The 21,361-nt window shown below is 39.9% G+C and overlaps 2 protein-coding genes and 1 long non-coding RNA gene across 5 annotated transcripts in view; 2 read left to right on the top strand and 1 right to left on the bottom strand.

Annotated features, from left to right (window-relative positions):
• Positions 1 to 21,361, top strand: part of LOC144039634 (dynein regulatory complex protein 1-like) — a 281,634-nt gene that overhangs the window by 152,088 nt on the left and 108,185 nt on the right. The window lies entirely within an intron of this gene.
• LOC144039637 (uncharacterized) overlaps positions 1 to 21,361 on the bottom strand; it is an 83,286-nt gene that overhangs the window by 25,611 nt on the left and 36,314 nt on the right. The window lies entirely within an intron of this gene.
• The window catches only part of syndig1l (synapse differentiation inducing 1-like), a 30,743-nt gene continuing 30,190 nt past the window's right edge, over positions 20,809 to 21,361 (top strand). Inside the window, exon 1 of the mRNA XM_077553194.1 lies at positions 20,809 to 21,183. The gene's annotated coding sequence lies outside the window, so the exon portion shown is untranslated. The remainder of the gene's footprint in view (positions 21,184 to 21,361) is intronic.

Genomic DNA, 21,361 nt, shown 5'->3' with positions numbered 1-21,361 from the left:
TGCAAAGTGATCTTTACATATTTCATCAGATCCATTTAGAAAATAAAGTAAATCCACTGCAAGTGATGAAAGGGAGCTGTAAAGTGGGCACTTGGAGACCGCCGTCAACCCCCAATCGTGTGTTTGTGTCGCATGATTATGAATTCTCAAACATGTCTTCTTCTTTAATAAAGACTTCTTCAGATTAGGTATGATCAGTTCATTTTGTGTCATGCTGACATTCGCTTACATCTTTTAAATAAATGAAGTAGCGATATATATTCAAACGGGGCCAATTATGACTACTAAAAAAATTGAAACGCAGCATCACTGGTAAGATTTTTCCAATTAAAATGCAGCTCACACTTTCTTTTCATGCCCTTCACACTTTCTCTGCTTGCCACGATAGCTCAATGGCGGTCAAAGTGTGTGGGGAGTTGCGTCACCATCGACTGGGGTTAAGTCAGGTATTCGACGGACGGACGCGGAGACATGATGCTTACATTTACGCCAGGTGGGTTTGATTCACAAGCTGCCCCCACCTAGTTATTTCCTCCGCATTTAATGAACACAAACATTCTTTAGCTCAGCTCCAAACAATTCATGATGAATGGCTTCATGGAGCCTGCAGGCCGCTTACTGTAGTGGAAAATTAATATTAGGAATATTACATGCACAAGCTGCTATCTGCATATAGAGCACCAAACTCGCCAACTGTGGGAGCAATTAATTTGGAGGGTGGTGAGAGAGTGGTTTGTTTTTATGCTACCCCACCCACCCCTGGAAAAAAAATAATACCTGTTCAAAGCGCTGCCAAGTAACAGTGAATCACTGTGTGAGGCTTCTGAATGCTAAATGTCACTGGGAACAAAACAACATCACTGTGTCCAATGTTGTTATCCAGTGTGCTGTTACTTGCTTTCATTAGTAATATTGATTCATTTTTTTTTGCTTGTGTTGGTAGAAAAATAAATAAATATAAAATACATGGGTGCATGGGACCTTGAAAAAATAATCGCATATTAAGTCACAATCGCAATAATGGTGGGGGTGGGGGTAGGGGGGGGGGACATTTTCCAAATTAGTTTATATTTTAGTTAGCAAAAAATAAAAACAAAAATTGCTAAAATATTTTTGTTAATAAAATAAAAACAAAAATGTTTTTTAAAAACACTAATACCAACTGGGACTACATTTTACATAAAAAAAAAAAAAACTAAAAATGACTAAAATTAGAGCAAAAATGTCCTTTGTTTTCATCTTTGGCTATTAATTTAATACACGACTCTTTGGGGTCAATTTTAAATGTATTTATTTTGATATTACAGGACATTAAGGTCGAACAGTCATTTAGGAGTTGTGGTCCTTTTTACTGTGTGTCGCGTGGAAGCGACATCATTTAGTGGCAGCCAATAAAATAAAAATTAAAAAAACGCCACCAGATGACAATCGTGCTTGCAGCTGAACGGCTTCCAAACTGGAAGCAGAATTATGTACTGCATTTATTGAGTTATATTAATAAAGTTGAGTTGAGTAAAGTCTGTGGATTGTTACATCGTACCTGTATTTGATTTTTGGATGGTTGTTTTTAAAATATTTTTTGTTGTTGAATTTTTGGTAAACAATACTAAGTGTGATGGGGTTTTTGCAAACAAAAAATACACAATTTAAAAAAAATAAAACAAATACTAATACTTTTTTTTTTGTTTGTAAAAACTAACAAACCTGCTCTGAAAACTAATTACTGTAACACTAAATTTACAAAACAAAACTCAAAACAAAATCAAATTATGACAATTGCAATAACTATATCCTTGGTGGCAATGTAATCTTTTTACAAGGATTTGTATTCTAGTAGAAACATTTGGTGAGAAAATTGGGGTCTCAAATCCCCCCCCCCCACCATTGTACTAAATTCAACAAGTGGAAATCAATGAGATGTGCTTGCTTTTTTTTTTATTATGTTGTGGCAGATGCACATGCAGTAAAAATAAAGTGTAAGAGAAAAAATCTCAATGTAATTGCGAGCATGTCAAAGAAATTATATTTTAAGAACAACAACGTTGGTGGGCTTTTTAAGTGAATTTGGAGCCAAATGTTGACAACAAGCGAGGCAAGTACAAAGCGAGAAAGAAGAAAACATGTCACCCTCATTTCAAAAAAGCTTCTCATGATCATTTAGTCAAAGCTGACAGAACGAAATAATTTCTTTCACTCTTTCTCTCTCTCTCTCTCCTTTGAGCATTTCATTTCCTCTGAATGTGCCCCAAAAACTGCTGCACAATGTCTTTCCGCCCGGAACCCTTCAATTTGCCTAAATTCCATTGTGGAAGTCATTTTTGTCTGAACAGAGAAGCCCTGTGGGGTGGCACGGTGCTCAGATTAGGTCTTTGAAGGCGCCACAATACTTTTCACATAAGCTGTCTATTTGAAAAGCCTGTGTGACTTTTTCTCCGTTGGTAGCTTATCGCTAAAAGAGCAGACAGTTAGAACTTCATAAGAAACCAATAGAATGCTGACAATTATGATAGGTGGCAGAGTAGAGGAGGAGCTATTTTAAATTTAAATAGGAGCTCCAAAACAAGGCTGAAAGTAAGCGTGAGGCCATCAATTTACAGTAAAAACTTTAGCAATATCATTAATGGAAGTAGAAATGGTCAGTTTTTAAGTATATAGTGACAGAAATGAGTGTAAGGTGTAATTCCATTGTGAACCACTAGATGGTGACACACCATTTTGTCTGGCAGAAAATCTGACTAAAGAAGAAGAAGGAAGTACTTCACCTCAACTTTGTTTTTGCTAAAGAATTGTCAGAATATCGAATGTGACGATCCTTTCTAATCCTTTTACGCCTATAGAAAGCAACGGCTGATATTGGATGTATATTGTGAGAAGTTAAATTCAGTAGAATCACACTTGGCGCCAGAAGTACTTTTTTTGTTTGCCTTTTTTTTTTCTCGCTCTCTCTCGGCAACTTTGTGATGTATTTGGGACAAAATGGGAAATCCCTGAGTTAGTCCCTACTGATATTATATTAATGGGTCAACAAAGTATTAGTAAAACATGTAATCACGATCAGTATATTGCATCAACTAATCTTGTCAAGCCTAAGGGTATTACATGTAAGTGGCACCCGTGTTTATCGTTTATTTGAGACTAAAGTTGGCTTTGCGGAAGCCGATATGGTTTGACTTCAAATCTGTAATCCTTTACTTAACCCTCCTGTTATGTTGTGGGTCAAATTTGAAAGTTCAATGTTGAAAGCTGTGTTAATGTATTTTTGTTACTTAAGAAAAAAAAACCTGTAAGAGGAACTATTGATTGAAATTGTCATGGAGTTATGATAAGATTAAAAATGTTTGTTTAATTTTTTTTATTTCTGAAACTTTTTTTGACAATTAAACAACATTCGGGTCAAAATGACCCAGGAACATCATTTCTGTTCCCGAGAGAAAAATAAATCACAAGTGTGCAAATTTGTTAGTTGTCAAGATTACAAGCAAGACAGTTTTTTTTTTTTATACTTTTGGATACGTAACCCATGGATATTATTACTGTTCAAGAGAAACAAATATAACATGGGTTGAAATGAAGTATTACTTTTAATACTAGTGAGCAAAACTACATACAAAAAAAAAAAAGGTTTTGACACTTTTGGATAATTAAACACACCCACGGGTCAAAGCGACCCAGGGACATTATTGCTGTTCCTGAGAAATTAATATAACACACAGTTTAAAATGAAGTTATGAATTTGGATTAGACACATTTCTGGCACATTTGTATGACTAAACATGCCCCGGGTCAAAGTGACCCAGGTACATTATTGCTGTTCCTGTCAAACAAACATAACAGGAGGGTTAAAAGTACAGCATGCAAAATGTGTTGTCTTATCAAAGTAAGAGCTGCTATTTGTCTTTCAGTGGACTCGCTATAAGCAAATGCTGCATGAAAATGGATTTGCCTTTGAATAATGCAAATGATGTCCGGAGAAATGCTCAACGAGGCAAACAAAGCGGCAGACAAATGCCAATCTTTTCACCGCATTCAGACAAAAGCACATTTAAATTAGCATTATCGCCTGCTCCGTTGTGTCCTTCCGCCATGTGTAATTTCATTATTCCATTTCATTATTTTGAAACAGAAGGGGAGCGAGGGGAATAAATGGAGGTTTGTGGACAAGAAAACAGAAAAAAAGAGCTTATTTTTCATGTTGGACGGCCATCATTACGGCCACATCTGTACTAACGCTCGAAGGGAGCCCGTTTTAGCCAAATCGGAAGAAAATAAGTTGCGCGAAAGGCATCAAAATAGCCGGCCACTCTAGAGAGCCTCGTTGTTGACCATGAGTGCGTGCATGTCGTGGACAGAAACAGAAGAGCGAGGCTATTTATTTATTTAAAGTCTGACAAGACAGCGTGTGGACATGGGCTTCACACTGCCGTGGCTTTCGGACTTTAGAGTGCCTCATTGTCAGCCATAAGTATGCGTATGTCACAGAGAGAAGACAGAAGCGCAAGGTAATTAATTTTTTTTTTAAGTCTGCTGGACAGCCTGTGTATTGGCCATCTTTCATTGCTAATTTAAGTTTTATTTCATTTATTTTTATTTTCCATTTTATGTATTGCACATTTTTATTGTTATTTTGTACTTGGACAGGGTGACTCTTAGGAGGATATAAAATAAAATAGTTGTAAAATAAAATATACAATCCATGCCGGCGAGGCCGCTCTGTCGCTCACCTCTCACGGACGTGCCTTTGGGGAGTGACTCCATCTGGAGGTGGCAGTTTCTAAAAAGTGCCTTTATATAAAGTGCGGAAGACATTTTGCAAAACCAGGCACAAATCTTTCTTGTTTTATGTCTGATTTAGTTGTGGACCAAGTGCAAAACGAGCACTGTAAATATTCCCAAATGTTGGTCGCCAACGTGTCCTATTGGGAAATGAATACAGGGAAACAAAACTATTTCTGCTGGATTAAAATAGAGCTGATATCCTCGCAGGAATATAAAAATTTAGGAGCTCTTTTTGTGACTGTTCTAATTCTCGATGTTTAAAGTTGTTGGCCTTAAAAATCCAAAATATTTTATTTTCAATGAACCAAAAAGAGTGGCATTGCGACATCTCACCCAATAAGAATCAATGCGGAACCAAAATTGATAAGCAGTTAAATGGAATAGGAATTCTTACAATTTCTCATGAGAACCATTACACTACCAATACCCCTATGAAAACAACAATCGCAACAATGATGATAATAATAACAATCACCATCATCGTTATTGGAGCAGCATGACTGCAAATTGCAGGTGCGCTGACATTTAAAGCGCACTTCCAGCATGTTTTTTTTTTTTGTTCGTTTTGTTTTCCCACTTCAGTGACGACCGAGCGCCGCAATCCATCACGAGCCGAGTTTCTGCCAAGGTGGAGATGCTTTCAATTCGGTTTGTTTGTGCTTCAGAATGACATCTGAGTCCTACAGATTGCAAGGAAATCTGTTGCTAGGCCGCATGCCAAGCGCAAGATTATTCCCCCGTTCCCCGCATACTAATGTGGGCGCGCAGCTGAGACTTTTTCGAGATGGATTTTGAAATGTATAATAAGAACCTGTAGATGGGTGTAATGGCCGTCTACCGCCGGAGAGCCGCGTCAGCAGCAACATTATCACAAGTCGCAGCCCTTCAGGAAGGCGCCGGGGCTCTTTCATGCTCGCTCTCGCTGCGGATTCAAAGGCAACAATCAGAGCGCTTTAGACGAGCTTTTTCGTCCTTTGCGGCTGACTTCAGTCGGCGTTTTAAAGCCTCGCTGGCGCAGCCGCCGCGGAGAAAAGCGGAGGGAGGAAGGAGAAAAAAAAGTTCCTGTGATGTGTCTGTCATCCTCATTCCTGACAATGTGAAGAGGACGAGCAGAATGTTTCGACACAGGCTCAACTGACACAATAGTGTCTCTGCTTTTCTGTCAAATCTCACCTTTGAGCTGTTTGATTTTGTCCTTTGACCTAAGCCGGCTGGTGTTAGGTAGGACTGAAAATCAGTTTTCTTGTGCTGACAGGAAGAAGCAAAAAAAAGAAAAGAAAAAAAGCTTGAAACTTTCAGAACACTCTTGTGACAGCAATGGCGAGGATGATTAACTTGACCCCAGAATCTTGAGACAGATATGGTTCCAAATCAATAAGGTTCTCGTCGTGACGTGTCAAAACAAGATGGGTTGATAAATGCTGCTGCTCGAGCGGTGGAGCGAAAATCTACCCCTGTGGTGAACTCAATCCTATTCGGTCCTGCTTCACCAAGAACAAAAAATGTGGCCCCGAAAAAAAAATATTCCATATGTTAAAAGAATGGGCTGATGAAAGCAGCTACTCATTTTCAATCAATCAAAAACATAATTTGAAGTAATTTCTTGTGAAGTCAAGTGATCCAATACTGAAGTTTGCAATTTAATCTGCATGAATGTATAACACCTATCAAGATAATATACTCCAGTTCAACACCTCTCCTGAACGCCTCACAAATCACAATAATAGTTTAATATAGCACTGTCAATCAAAACTTGTTTTACACGCCAACATCCGTCTAAAAGTGACAGCAAGACAACACCATCTGTCTTTTTTTTTTTGGGCATCTCAATAAGTCATTTCCTTTGGACAAGTTGTATTTGCAAAGTGCGATTGTCAAGATATATTCGAAAGGTTCTTGCCCTCATATAGATGACACCATGAATGAAGACCTGACCAACTTGCCCCCAACCGCCCCCGCCCACCCAAGATCACCCTTAAAAAGATATAATGAAATATAAAATTGAAGTAAGTATGCCTCTGCAGAGGAATACTTTTTGTGCACTTTGTTATTGAGGGCACCACTGCCACCTAATGTAGTGAATGTGCAATTACACTAGTGTCGGACGGCAAAAAAAACGAAACAAAACAAAACATGTTCTCAGGTGTCATTCCATATTTCATCTTAAGTCAAGTCAAATCTCGAGTCTTTCACTTCAAGTACCAAGTCAAGTCTTGAGTGTTTTTGACTTTTTTAGACATGTTTTGTCTTTTAGACAAGTCTTTTAAAGTGACTCGATTCGACTCAAGTCAAAGTCACAATGACTTGAGTCTGGTTCGTACTAGCTTAGATAGTGAGAAATATTTCCTAAAAGCTCGAAAAAGCTCATATATGACCAGCAAACCACGCTTATTTGCTCCCACTCAAACGTTTTGCTGCTTGAGCACCGATGAGAAAACCCACAAATGTGACAAGCTCCATCTAACACGTTGCCACTTCGCCGAGGACCACAAATCCACCACCTCTGTAACATAAGAGTACTTTCCACATGAAATGATCATTTCATAATACAAATATACTCCGCACCTCTCTGGCTACTTGTCAGTTTTATGTCGGGGGGGATCATGTCAGTCCAGATCCTTTCTCTGCATCCACACTTCACAATTCAGCTGCGGTGACCTCGGGACGGGTGACCTGCCTCGGGGGAACTATAAAAAGACTTCAAATGGAGCAACACCAGCCGAGACGACGGCGAAGGGGAGGGGGCGGGGTCTAACCCGGGTGTTCTGAATCTACTCGCGGGGTCAGGCAGAATCCACCAAGTCCATTAGCACATTAGGAAGCGCTCTGGGCTAGAATAAGAGAAGGGAGGGGGGAGATATGGAACATTCCCATTCCATCCTCCTGCTCGAACCCTAATGGAGCTGCAATAAGGTATGCGGCCAGAGTGGAGCGAGGCGGGCTGACTTTAAGGAAGAGACATGAGGAAGCAAATGAAATGGTGCGCTGCAGATGATCATTTGTCTTGATGGGGACTCGGCAAAGGAAGTGCAATATGCCTCCATGAAGCAGGATCATGGAAATAAAAGCTTTGCTATCATGCATTGTCTGAAACCGTTAACAAAACTCAAAAGGACAAAAATGTCACATTTTTCCAGATTTGAATCAACATGTCACCGTTTGACACAAAGTTGAGTAGATATTGTGTCATTTTTGCTCAACCTTGCTATGAAACCATCCCGCTTCCCTTCACACTTTTGTGCTAGGTGGTTTGTCTTGTCTCCTCACGCGTGACGTTAATGCTAATAAGCATGAAGGGGAAGAAGCGGCGTGTGGTCCCGGGGGCTTCGACGCATCCCGGTGAACTTTCAGTTCCACTCTGGAGGCTTTCTGGGATGCTTTAAAGTGTGTGTGGAGCATGTTTGTCATGTATGATGAATTGCCTCACTCTCCTGCTACTGCACAGCCAAAATTGAAATAAAATACAAAATAAACATGTCCATGAGGAGTGTGTGTGTTTTTTTTTGTTTTTTTTATGCACACCCCCGTCAGTGTGTTTTTCTCCTCACATCCTGTCTGGTGCTCACTTTTGTTTTCACATCAAAAGGGAGTTGGCCGATTGTGATAGCAGCCGCTCTCTTAATATCATCACTGTGCCATTTTGTCTGATGGCAGGGAAACAGCATCCAAATTTAGAGCCTGCACTGACACGGAGGCTAATAACAGCTCAATAAACCGCCAACGATGCCGACTTAACTATGTGTCATAAACACTCAAGTGTTAGCTGTAGAATCTAATGAATGATTATGCGAAACAGATCGGACGCTGCTGTTAAATCATCTTCATAAAGACGCAGGACAGCATTTTGATCAAACCAATGACAAATACATTGTAAAGAATTCAACAGTTTGTGCAATATGATTGGGCTCCTTCTGTTGTGTGCGACTTGACCACTGGGTGGCAGTATATCACTCAACTACTGTGACTCGGTACGCTACAGTAATCGTTTTTGGCAGAGGATAAATAATATATGCCTGCATGGATTGTTATATTGTTTGGCTACATGTCTACAAGTCTGTACACAACTTTGAACAGTAACATTAGCACCGATGCTAGTGCTAATAATGAGGTGTCATGGCTGGTCCATAAAGACCACTATTTTATATAATATAACAGTGGCTACACAATGACTTATTTATTACACACAATTCAAATACTAAATACTGTGACACCTGCACAAGAAAACCATTAGCGCTTATATGTGTAACCAGGCTGGTCCAGGTAATATTACAGACAACTTAAGTATGATCTGGAGTTGCCATGACAGCGACAGTAACGAAGTGTCCTGGCTGGTCCACCGAGCCCACTTAAGTACGTAATGACAAAGTGACTTTCTGTATTACAAACAATTCCAACACCTGTGACAAGTAACATTAGCGCTAGCAAAGATTGGCGCTTAAGCTAGCTTCAGGCTGGTCCAGACAACATTACAGATAAATCAACTAAGCTCCGGAGACAAACAGAGATGCTCTTATTATTACTACATTCTCGGCATCATAAATAGACCTTCAAATAACGGCGCCACGAGGGAAATTTGCGATGAAAACAACTTAAGGCAAAGCAGGCATATGCAATTACTTGTAATGGTAAAAAGTATTTAAATTATTCAAAAAAGTGTCTCTGTACAAGTCTGATGAGACGAAATAGAGATCGTAATTCCATTTTTTGGCTTCACCTCAAAAGTCCCCATGCATCCAGCCACTTTTTAATAAACCATTACACACATACCCCATGAGGCAAAATGAGTCAATGAGCGAGTACCTATTTGTAGGGGAGGAGAAAAAAAACCATTCACTGGTCATTTAATGAGGTTTATATGCACACTCGTGAGTGCACATTGAAGTCAAATCAATGCCAAAAAGGAAGGAAGCAACTGGAGTGCGCCATCGCCCCCTTCAATCCATCCATCAGCCTAACCAGACGAGACATCTCTGGAGAGTTGAAACATAATAAAAAGGGACGAAAGGAGACAGATTTTTGGGTGGGGAGTTCGCCACAAGAAGCAGGGTCCAAACGTCGGCTATCTGTCCCGGCAGACAGGCAACATCCCCCCTCAGGGCACGAGATAGAACAGAACCACTGCTCGACTAACATAGGGCGGAAAAGAATAATCACTTTCAATTCTCTATTTACTCATCCGCTACATGCCACGGATGCGTGACGTCTGCTGTTGGGAGTTATTGTCCACCTTTTCTAAAAGCCTTTGCGATGGAGCATATTGATTTATTCAGAATGGAAAATACAAACCCCCCCCAGTTCTACCACAAGGCTACATTCTCTGTAAACAATCCATTCAGATGATCACGACGCCGCAGCGCAGGTATGAAAGTGGCTTCCAGCACGCAACATGTTGCTACGGCGACAGCCTTGCCCGATTTGCACACAGTGGAAGAACGCTAAACATGCATTCAGTCGTCATGATGATCAGCATGACGCCTCACATGTTAGGGGAGGTATATGCCAATTAAAATATGGAATTTTCCGGTTTTTTCCACTATTTGTGGAATTTTGTATTTTTATTCAATTATAATTAATACACATTTCTTTCTATAGTTGATTTTTTAAAAAAAAATGACATTACCTAAAATACAAGTTTCAAAGTGCTTCATTTCCTCAAAGTGCTTCATTTCCTCAAATTGCGTCATCACATGCCGAAGAGCCGGCAAGATGACATTTTCTCAGAGTGTTGCGCAGCACTTGGAGTCCCATTCGTCTTTTCACACGTGTGTCAGCGTCCATTAGAAAGCCCCCTATGACTTGGCCCAAATGGCAAAAGTGCAGCAAAAAGGTATTGTTGGAAAAGGCTTTCATCAGAGTGCACTCAGGCGAAAAAAATGAGAAAAAGAAAAAGCCTTTTTTGCTCACTTTGAATCCATCAAAAGTGTACCAGATGCCATCGGAAAGGTGCTACTTTCCTATGGACGTTGGTTAGAATTTGTATTTATTTTATTCTACTCCATAATATCACATGAATAATGCTTATATTTCATATATTCAAAGTTCTCAATCATTTTAAAACCCAATAAAAAAAAAAGGGGGGATGGCTGTATATTATTATTGTTTTGACATTCAGATGAGGTGGTGGTGGTGGTGGTAGTGTGGGGGGGGGGGGCAACTATTCACAGGGAGAACCGCCAGGAAGACAAAGTCAGAAACTAAAACTTCACAGTGAAAACGGAGGCTGCAGATTGAATCTAAAGGTGCCGAGAATCTTCCAACCGTGATGAAACGGAACATTGTCAGACTAAGTGCTTGTGTTTGTATTGCGGCTTCCATTAGAGCCACCAAAAAACAAGGTCACTCAGGCAGTGCCAAAAGTGCCATTATCTATGATTAACATTTACACAGGCAAAAAAATTATAAAAAAAAAAAATGCTGATATAAAGTATTATTGTGTACTACTTTGAATATCACTCTGTAGCACACCCTGTAACATTTGAGGGAGAGGGGAGAAAAAAAAAAGTTACATGAATCAACACCAAATTGGACCGACTAGTCTCAAGGACCTCCACCTGAAATTGAACAGGAAGTGTCAAAAGAGTACCGCTATAAATTCGTTTTTATTAATTTATGGCACCAGGAAAAACAAGCCCTTTTAGTGGACATTGCTCTATTGCTTAAAGAGGGGAGAAAAAAAAAGCTTTTCAATGGCTTGGCTTGTTTGCCTTGTTCATTTAGTCAGCTTTGTGTTTACACAATAATGAAGGGGAAATTGGCTCTCGCTGCACTCATTGAGAAGGATTTTTTGGAAGGCAATGGCGAAATGTGATGGTGTTTTTATGAGCAAAGAGCACTCCCATTTAATACATCACATGTATAAGCAAACAAGCGTTTTGCATGGAAATGGATTTTTTCCTGCTTTGTATGCTAAAACCAAAAAGGGCGCACAGAGCTACTAACGGGTTAGTCATATAGTTCTTGGCATGAAATATATTTATGATATTTTTAAATAGAGTGCTGCAATATGTTATATTCATCATGGGGAAATTGCGGGGTATGATCGCTAGCACAAGTATGACATAATAATGATTTTCTTATTACTACATGCACAGCATTCAACTTTGAACGATAACATTTCCCCCCAACAACGCAGACCAAGCAAGTGATTAGGGCTAAAGCGACAGCAGCAAGCAATTAAGGCCAAGCTACAAGCAATTCAAACAGCTCTGAGACATAACATGAGCGCTAGCAAACATTAGCGCTTCTGCAAAGCCAGTCCAGGCTGGTCGCAGCAACATTACAGGTCACGAAAGTGACAGATTGGGGATTGGAAAACATGTCTTGTCTGAATTACAAGCCAATCAAATAACACTCAGAAGCGACATGAGCGCTAACAAACATTAGCGGTTATGCTAAGTGTCCACATTAGTACAGACCGCTGGAGTGATGAAGGTATGCTAGAGTGTGTGTGTGTGTGTGTGTGTGTGTGTGTGTGTGTGTGTGTGTGCGTGTGTGTGTGTGTGTGTGTGCGTGTGTGTGTGTGTGTGTGTGTGTGTGTGTGTGTGTGTGTGTGTGTGAGTGTGTTTCAAAGGCAAGTGTTGGCTGTTGAATAAACCTGCGGGCCTCATACAACACAACACTTTGATTCTATTTGCCTTTCTTTTACAGTCCTCCATTGTGGTTTTTACAAGTGAGCCCACAACCAAGGTGACTGCACCTGAGCACAATTGTTCCTGTAAAAATAAAAATAAAACACATACAAAACCATAAAGCCCTCACAGGGCCCTTTGCTTTATTAACTTTAACAATGAAGCTTCTCATCATCGTCAGCATTCACTGACTTGCCTGAATACTTTGCCCTTGTTTGAAAGAACCTCGCTGACTGCACTCCGCAAAGTCACGAAAAGGTTAAACACAATAGTAGACGACTTAACCGTCTGACTTAGTAACCTATGGATAGCTGTGTGAAACAAGCATGCAAATGAATGGTTTTGTCCATCGAACAAGCGTTCTGTCATGAATTTTGTTTGCTGGAAGAATTTTTTTATCGTCTTCACAATAATATCGTCATATCGCTCAGCACTGACTTTTCTCGTAATGTTCCGATCTTTTTTTTTTTTTACATAACTTTATGTAAAAAAAGTTATTTCTTGCATCATGACTTTTTTCTTGTAATATTACAACTTTTAAAAATCATAATATCGTCATTTAATTCTTGTAAATCTGACGTTACAGTCTATTTTTCTCATAACATCAAATACATTTGTCATATATTACAACCCAATTCTTATAACAATTCGACTAACTTAACGTAACATTGACATATGTGACGTAACATTATTGTGCTACTTTATTTGACTCTTTTTAATATATGTTTCTCGTACTATTCAACCCAATTCTTATAACATTGCGACTATGAACATACGTTACGTATGATATTGATTATTGGTGCATCAGACAAGGCCCTGCGATCCATATGAACAAATTCGGACAAAAATTGCACATCCCGTTAACATGCGTCTCCATGGCAACCTTTACCATTCCCTCCCTACGCCGCAATGGCCAGGCAGTCACCTTACACATTTCCATTGGCTCCTGACTGCCATTTAAATGATCTCACGGTTCCCCGAAGGCTCGCCAGACATTGCAGGCAGAAGATTGCATATCAATCAGGGTGAAATATTGTATATAAGGCTAGGTTGGATGCTACAGGTACACATGGCTGCCGGGCATCAATACACGGCATTGTTATGAGGTGCACTCATCGACCTGTAATTGAACATGGTCAGGCTTGGTTCTAAATCAGCCATTATTTATTTATTTTTTTTTCTGTAAATATGTATACTTCTAAGAGCCAGTACTTTAGATTGAACTGCAGTATTTGCTGATAGATCGGGCCAAGATCACGCAGTCGACCTCACGGCCACGTTTTAGATTTAGTAGCGAGGCCGGGCACTATTTCACGCGCCTCCGCCCCATGTCGAACATGAATTGTTTTTACCCTTGTCCTCGCCATTCAGCACAAGACGTTTTCCTAATGAGCTTCAGCGGGAATCAATCAAGTCGCTTTGCATCATCCGTAACTCGGGTCTTTGTTGAGATTGACTCCTCCGCTAAGCCATCCGGTAATATTTCATGTTCCTCCACCAGTGTTAATTGGGAGCCTACTTTTAGACGCTGTATCATCACATTTAATTGGGGTTCAATATTATTCATGCAAAATTTCCACAACTTTTTCAGGTTTTTTTTTTTGTAAAAAATGCTACCTTTCTTAGAAAGAACCTACCACCAATTATCGTTGGTGTTCAAGAAACCGATATTTGAACACAAACGGTTCATGACATTTCTACTCATTTTAATGGGGAAAAATATGGAACGATTGAAACTCGTAAGGCGATATTCGTATAGATTAGACCAAGCGGTAAACGTGCTGAAAAAGAAACCCAATGCTACTTGCTACACGAGGGGTTGTTTCAAGGATCGTCGATTTTGTTGCGTCACAAGCGTGAAGGTCAGCGTGAGGGACAGCATGCGTGATCGCTCAATCAAATCCTAGCTAATGGGCTCAGGCTGACAAATTTGGCCCGCTCAGGAGAGGAATCCCTTGGACAAGAGTGAGGACAAACTGCAGGAAGTTCCGGGGCGTACCTTGAGCCTTCTTGTTTTTTTTTTTGTTCCTATGGTGGCAAGATAACCTGGATTTTTTGCTAAAGGCTGAAAATGTCTTGGCCACAAATCTGAAACAATCAAATGAAAAACATGCAATAAATATGGCAGTAAATATATTTGTCATAATTTTTGGGGTATTATGTCAAATATTTGTATTTTACTATTTTGCACATTGTGTATATCTATCTAATATATGTTGTATATATGAGTTTAATTATTAAAAAACATAAAATGGATAATCCTATTTTTTTATATTTTTAGCAGATTACATTTATTCAAAAAATCAATAAGCATGGCAGTAAATATATTTTTCATAATGTTTTGTATCAATCATTTGCATTGTACTATTTTTCACAATATTTGTATATTTTTTTTAAATCTCATATATATTGTATATCACTGGTGCAAGGCTGGAATGTCATAAATCACAATTTTGTAAATTTCATATTTTTTCAAAAATCTATACTGTTGGTCAGTCTGCACATGTGGGTGTTATTTTTAATTTTAATTTTACAAATTATTGGTCAATCTAAATTTTTGAAAATGGCTTGCTTTTTTTGATGATGCAATGTTAGTGGTTGAACAGACATGCTGTTTTGGGTTCTCCTGAAAAGTGACGATTTTGGAAGTACTGATATTTAAGTTTAATTATTAAAAAAAAAAAAAACATGAAATTGATAATCCAGTTGATATTTTTTGTGCATTAAAGTCCAAATATTTTTGCTGTTTTTTTTTGTACAATTTATTTGTACTTTTCCTGGTTTTTTCACGTTTGCGTATTATTCAATAAAGACTGACAGCAATGAAGACAAAAGAACCGGAAAGGAAATTTATATCAACATGGGAAAGCATGGTGCAATACAACAAATTAAATGAAAAGATGTCAGTCACTTGCTAAATTAATAAAAAAAAAATTTTTTAAAGCAAAGTTTTAAAAAATTACTTAAATCAGACATGAGCTGTTAAAATTGTATTTATGCTGTAATTTCTCTGGATGCATCGGTATGAGTGTAATGAAAATGTGAGTATGAGGATATGATTAATCGATGTATTATGATATATGCCGTTTGACATTCATTATGTTACGAATATTAAAATTTCTGTCAATTTGAGGGACTAATTCCAGTGAGAAATTAAAACAACAATGAAAAGTCAAGCAGATTAGTTAGTAGAGGAGTCTTTCCCTTTACTGATATCAGACAATTGGATCTTTGGCATTCATCTCCATAAAAAATTATTATTATTTTTTTTAATCCTGCAGAGTCCTTCTCATTAGCAGCCTTTGGGTCTCCCGTGGAGCGCCAGTCTGCTTCTTTGATACGACCACCTGCCTGGGCTTGTTGTGGCCGCGCTTGGCCTTAACTCTCACGGCACCGAAGCGGTATCAGAACACAAGATGCAACCTAAGAGGCTTTGTTGTCGCCCACCAACAAGAAGCAGGAGGATGAAAAGTCTCACTAGTGTGAAATGCTCAAAGCGTATCGCAATCGTTTGCTAGCTTGCCGCCTTGTTGCTAAGCTAAACCGAGCACAGCTATTCCCAATGGACCGGTTTCACTAAAAAGCAACAGTTTAACGGGCCAAGACATTAAAAAGAATATTAAAGGACAACTTGTCAACAGGCTAAATGTAGTTGTTGGAATTAGTAGGATCTTTGCGCTTGTTTTTCTTTAATGGGCCGATCCCATCGTGTGCTAACGGGAGACGAGAGTGTTACTTATGTTGGCTCGCAGTCTGGTCTTCTACTATTTACTCATTTTTGACACTTTTACTTTTTTAAATTTTATAATGTGACAAAGACAACATCATTCAGACTCTTATTATCAATACGTTATTTATGGTTAAATCTCTCCGTGTGGATTGGTTGGCTGGGGACAGCCGGATTAGCAGACCGCCGCTAATGAACTTTGCGTCACACTAGCCTGGCCTAGCGAGACAAAAATCATCTTTGCACCCAGTAATCAGTATGACGGCGGATAAATGCCAGTCAGAAGAGCACTGTTGATCTTTGATGCATCTCCCAGGTGGAAATCACTTAAACCTGCACTGTCAATGTCAGCCGCATCGCCCAACAATTGCCTATGTGTGGTTTATTGGAAGCTCAATAACCCGTCCACAACCCAAATACTGGCAATATTGGGGTTTTAAAAAAAACATGTCAACAAAAAAACAAGAAGTGGATGAAAACATGATGAAAGTAATGAACCTCTTTAAAACCGACACCAACTCTGACAATGACCCTCAACTTGACTTGCTGCTCATTTGCATTCCTTTCTTTCATTCCCCTTGCGACGGGCTAATCAAGTGGCCGTCGGAACGCCGAGCACGACAGCGTCGGTGGCCTCCGTTGCCAATAAACTCATTTAGGCGCCGTTCTCCAAAGGGGATTAACATGGGAGGGATTGGAAAGTCAAAAGATGGGCGGGGGGTGGGGAAGGAGACTTGTAGGTCTCCATTGCTCTTTTTGCATCATTATCCTCAGCGTGGCTGTCTGCTGTCCGCGGGCGGTTGCTGTGGTCCTAATGACGCGTAGCAAAGGAATCACCTCGACACGGACGGAATTTGCGAATCCGGCCCGCAGGTATGAGCCCAAAGACAACTCATATAGGCTAGTATAATGGATGAGATCCCAGGGGTCTTCATAACGTTCATCAAAATACTGCAAAGATCGAATGTAGCATTGCCACCAACTGGCCTGCATGCGTATGACTGCGTAATTTTCAAAAACCCATTTTGACTTGATGCAAACACGACCTTAAGTCCTCATCTCTCCTCCCGCTTATCCAATTGGCCTCGGTTTGACTTTTGTCACGTCCTGCGCCGACATTACTTGAAAGGAAGTCGGCTTCAATGCACGAAAATCCCTTGGCAGACTTCACCCTTGGCGACGACTCTTCAAAGATCGCAATGACAACATTGTGCCTCTTTAGCGTACGTGTCCTTCCAGGAGATGTCGAGATCAGACAATGAAGCGGGATCTCGGGGCTGCTTTTAAAGTCCGGATCGAGAGCCTTTATTTGCTAATAGAAGCCATGAAACTGCGTCAAAGCACTACTTCTCTATTAGAAAAGGATATGGTCTGACTAAATGAAGTTCCTCCCCTCACATAATTATAGTTCCACTCAAGTCATGACGAGAAACGGAATGTAGCCAATTAAGTGAATGTAAACAAACATTAGCTTAATTAGTCATTAGCTAAATTTGTGAACTCACTGCAAGTCTGAAACAAGAGACTTTATTTGCTATTAGATGCCATGAAACAGCGTCAAAGCACTACTTTCCCGTTAGAAAGGGATATGGTCTGACTAAATGAAGCTCCTCACCTCACTTTAACGTAGTTGCTTTGCACCAGAGTCATGACGAGAAACGGAATGTATCCAATTAAGTGAATGTAAACAATTATTAGCTTAACAAGCCATTATCTTAATTTGTGAACTCACTGCAAGTCTGAAACAAGAGACTTTATTTGCTATTAGATGCCATGAAACGGCGTCAAAGCACTACTTTCCCGTTAGAAAGGGATACGGTCTGACTAAATGAAGCTCCTCACCTCACTTTAACGTAGTTCCTTTGCACCAGAGTCATGACGAGAAACGAAATGTATCCAATTAAGTGAATGTAAACAATTATTAGCTTAACAAGCCATTAGCTTAATTTGTGAACTCACTGCAAGTCTGAAACAAGAGACTTTATTTGCTATTAGATGCCATGAAACAGCGTCAAAGCACTACTTTCCCGTTAGAAAGGGATACGGTCTGACTAAATGAAGCTCCTCACCTCACTTTAACGTAGTTCCTTTGCACCAGAGTCATGACGAGAAACGGAATGTATCCAATTAAGTGAATGTAAACAATTATTAGCTTAACAAGCCATTAGCTTAATTTGTGAACTCACTGCAAGTCTGAAACAAGAGACTTTATTTGCTATTAGATGCCATGAAACAGCGTCAAAGCACTACTTTCCCGTTAGAAAGGGATACAGTCTGACTAAATGAAGCTCCTCACCTCACTTTAACGTAGTTCCTTTGCACCAGAGTCATGACGAGAAACGGAATGTATCCAATTAAGTGAATGTAAACAATTATTAGCTTAACAAGCCATTAGCTTAATTTGTGAACTCACTGCAAGTCTGAAACAAGAGACTTTATTTGCTATTAGATGCCATGAAACAGCGTCAAAGCACTACTTTCCCGTTAGAAAGGGATACGGTCTGACTAAATGAAGCTCCTCACCTCACTTTAACGTAGTTCCTTTGCACCAGAGTCATGACGAGAAACGAAATGTATCCAATTAAGTGAATGTAAACAATTATTAGCTTAACAAGCCATTAGCTTAATTTGTGAACTCACTGCAAGTCTGAAACAAGAGACTTTATTTGCTATTAGATGCCATGAAACAGCGTCAAAGCACTACTTTCCCGTTAGAAAGGGATACGGTCTGACTAAATGAAGCTCCTCACCTCACTTTAACGTAGTTCCATTGCACCAGAGTCATGACGAGAAACAGAATGTATCCAATTAAGTGAATGTAAACAATTATTAGCTTAACAAGCTATTAGCTAAATTTGTGAACTCACTGCTAGCCCGCTCGGTAAACTATAAAGTTTACTTAGGGTTAGGTCAGGATTCTTTCCTCTCTGTTTGTGCGAGCTCTCGTTTGATCACGTGATATTTCGGACTTAGAGGACTAGATTCCAGATTGGTAGTGAATGCCTGGGGCCCCCCCGCCCAGTCAGCCCCACCCTCTGTACGCCCCTGAACAACAAGCCTTACACAAATACCGAAATGTTCCCCAGGACAATAATTTCCCACATAGATTTTACATCCCCCTAAAAGGCAAATCGCTTTACAGAATAATAATAATAAATTTATTCGGTGTTCTGCAGCTTCTCACTTAAGTTCCTGTTCCTAGAAAAAGTGTAAAGAAAGTTACACGAGTCTGCAAACCAACATGAAATGATCATTTAGCACCCGCTGTACAACCGGCGCATACGGCCGACTTGAGATATGGTGATTATCTCACATTTTCCTGCGGATTTGCGAACAAACAAATTTATTACAAAGACGAATCAGCTCTCAATGCTTTAAGTAGTTTTCCTGCATTTTAATGGGGACAATCAGCGCATGATTTACGAGCGGCGCAAACATAAACAACTGCTCCGTGAGAGATATTGCAACTCAAACAAGCAAGCGCGCTACATAATTACACCACTTTCTCACAGCGTGTTAAGCCTGCAGATTTGGGGGTGAAAAAACGCATTTGCAGGAACTTTCATTTTTCGTACCAATAACTCTAGTACTTTTGATGTATACATTTCATTTTACACAGTGATGAAACTAGAACAAAAACCTTTCTTTCTGAAGATGATGATTCACCGATGTGTCAAACTGCAGTAGTTTAGTGCCAACGAGTATCGTGTATGGTATCAGCAGCCTCCATGAGTACCTGATACCTTAAAATAAGGCTGTTATCGGCATTGATACAGATACCTGGTATCGGCACTTCCCCATCCTTCTGCCAAATCATAGGGACTATTTTAATATGACAAATAGTGATTTGTTTGAAATTGCAAACTCACACCGTTAAAAAATTTAATTCAACAGAGAATGATGTCTACACCTTCAACTCTAATACTGGTCAATATGCTCATTCTAGAGGTGCAATGATCAATCAACTAATTCACAATGTATTGATTATCAAATTAATCAATAACAATTTTTGATTGTTTCGTTTGATCAGAAATTCTCCAAATCCTCAGAATTTCAGCTTCTCAACAGTAAATAATAAAAAAATATGCCCATCTCTCTTTTCCTCTATGATAGCAGATTGTTTACGCTCGTGTCGAAGCAAAATCAATCAGAATCAAAATGTTAAATAACGTCCTGTCTTTGAATAAAAAAAATTATCGACAGATGAATCGATTATTAAAAATAATCGTTAGTTGCAACCCTAGCTCATTCGTTGTTTTGTACTGTCCTGAACAGTTCTGTCCAAGATATTGATATTGCAGTGTTAGTAAGAAGCATGACTTTGCAAAGATTTTACAATCATTTTAATTTATATCCCCTATTCAAATCTAAAATAGCCATTTGGGCTACCTTACGTTATGTAGCAGCAGCTCAATAACGAACATTAAGTGAATACCTCTCAGTCAAAACTGAGGCGATACTGTACAGTATTGTGCTGCAGGTGTCCCTAATGTTATGTCTTATAAGCTCACCTGCAAAAAAAACAGTACATAACATCTACATTTGAAATATGATGATTGTCGGTGTTTTCACCCTTTGTGATGCAGCAAGAGGAGGAGCAGCCCCCCCCCCACACACACACACACACATGGTTAACCTCATCCACACATCCAAATAGCGAGTGAGAGTAAAGGCGCGCACAGGAGAGGCAGGACACCGCCCGCCTCCTTCAGCTCCGCACCCACTCTCAACCGAAGGAGGACGCGACAGGGTGGACTCGTCCTCTCTCTTCCACGCCGAGATGCTTTTCTAACTGGGTGGGATTTTGAAGGCGGCGTGAAAAAGAAAAGTGTTTCATGGGGGAAAGGAGGGCTTTGTTGGCGCACGGGAGAGAGCTTTACGCGGAGGTGGGGAGCACGGCTGCCGCTCCGCCGCCGGGGCGCACGCACACCAACTCGGCGGGGCGCGTCGCACGTTCCTCCTTGTGGGAGAGTCACAGATTATGCGCTGGTCTCCAGGCTACGGCGTGATGATCGAGGCGGGGTTCGGATCTGGATTGCCGAGAACTCACAGGTAGGTGCTTTGCTGTTTGATTTGAAAGTCACTAAGCAGGGAAACGGTTCCCATTTGCGAGAGAACGAGAGAGTTGTTGAATCAGGTGATGAGGAGATAAAAATATGTCTGTGCACTTTTTTTATAGCAACAGGAAACAACAACAAGTAAGGCACGTCATCAAGACAATTTTCTTGAT

Source organism: Vanacampus margaritifer, chromosome 19, assembly GCF_051991255.1.
Source record: "Vanacampus margaritifer isolate UIUO_Vmar chromosome 19, RoL_Vmar_1.0, whole genome shotgun sequence".
Classification (NCBI taxonomy): Eukaryota; Metazoa; Chordata; class Actinopteri; order Syngnathiformes; family Syngnathidae; genus Vanacampus; species Vanacampus margaritifer.
This window is presented reverse-complemented; position numbering and strand designations above follow the sequence as displayed.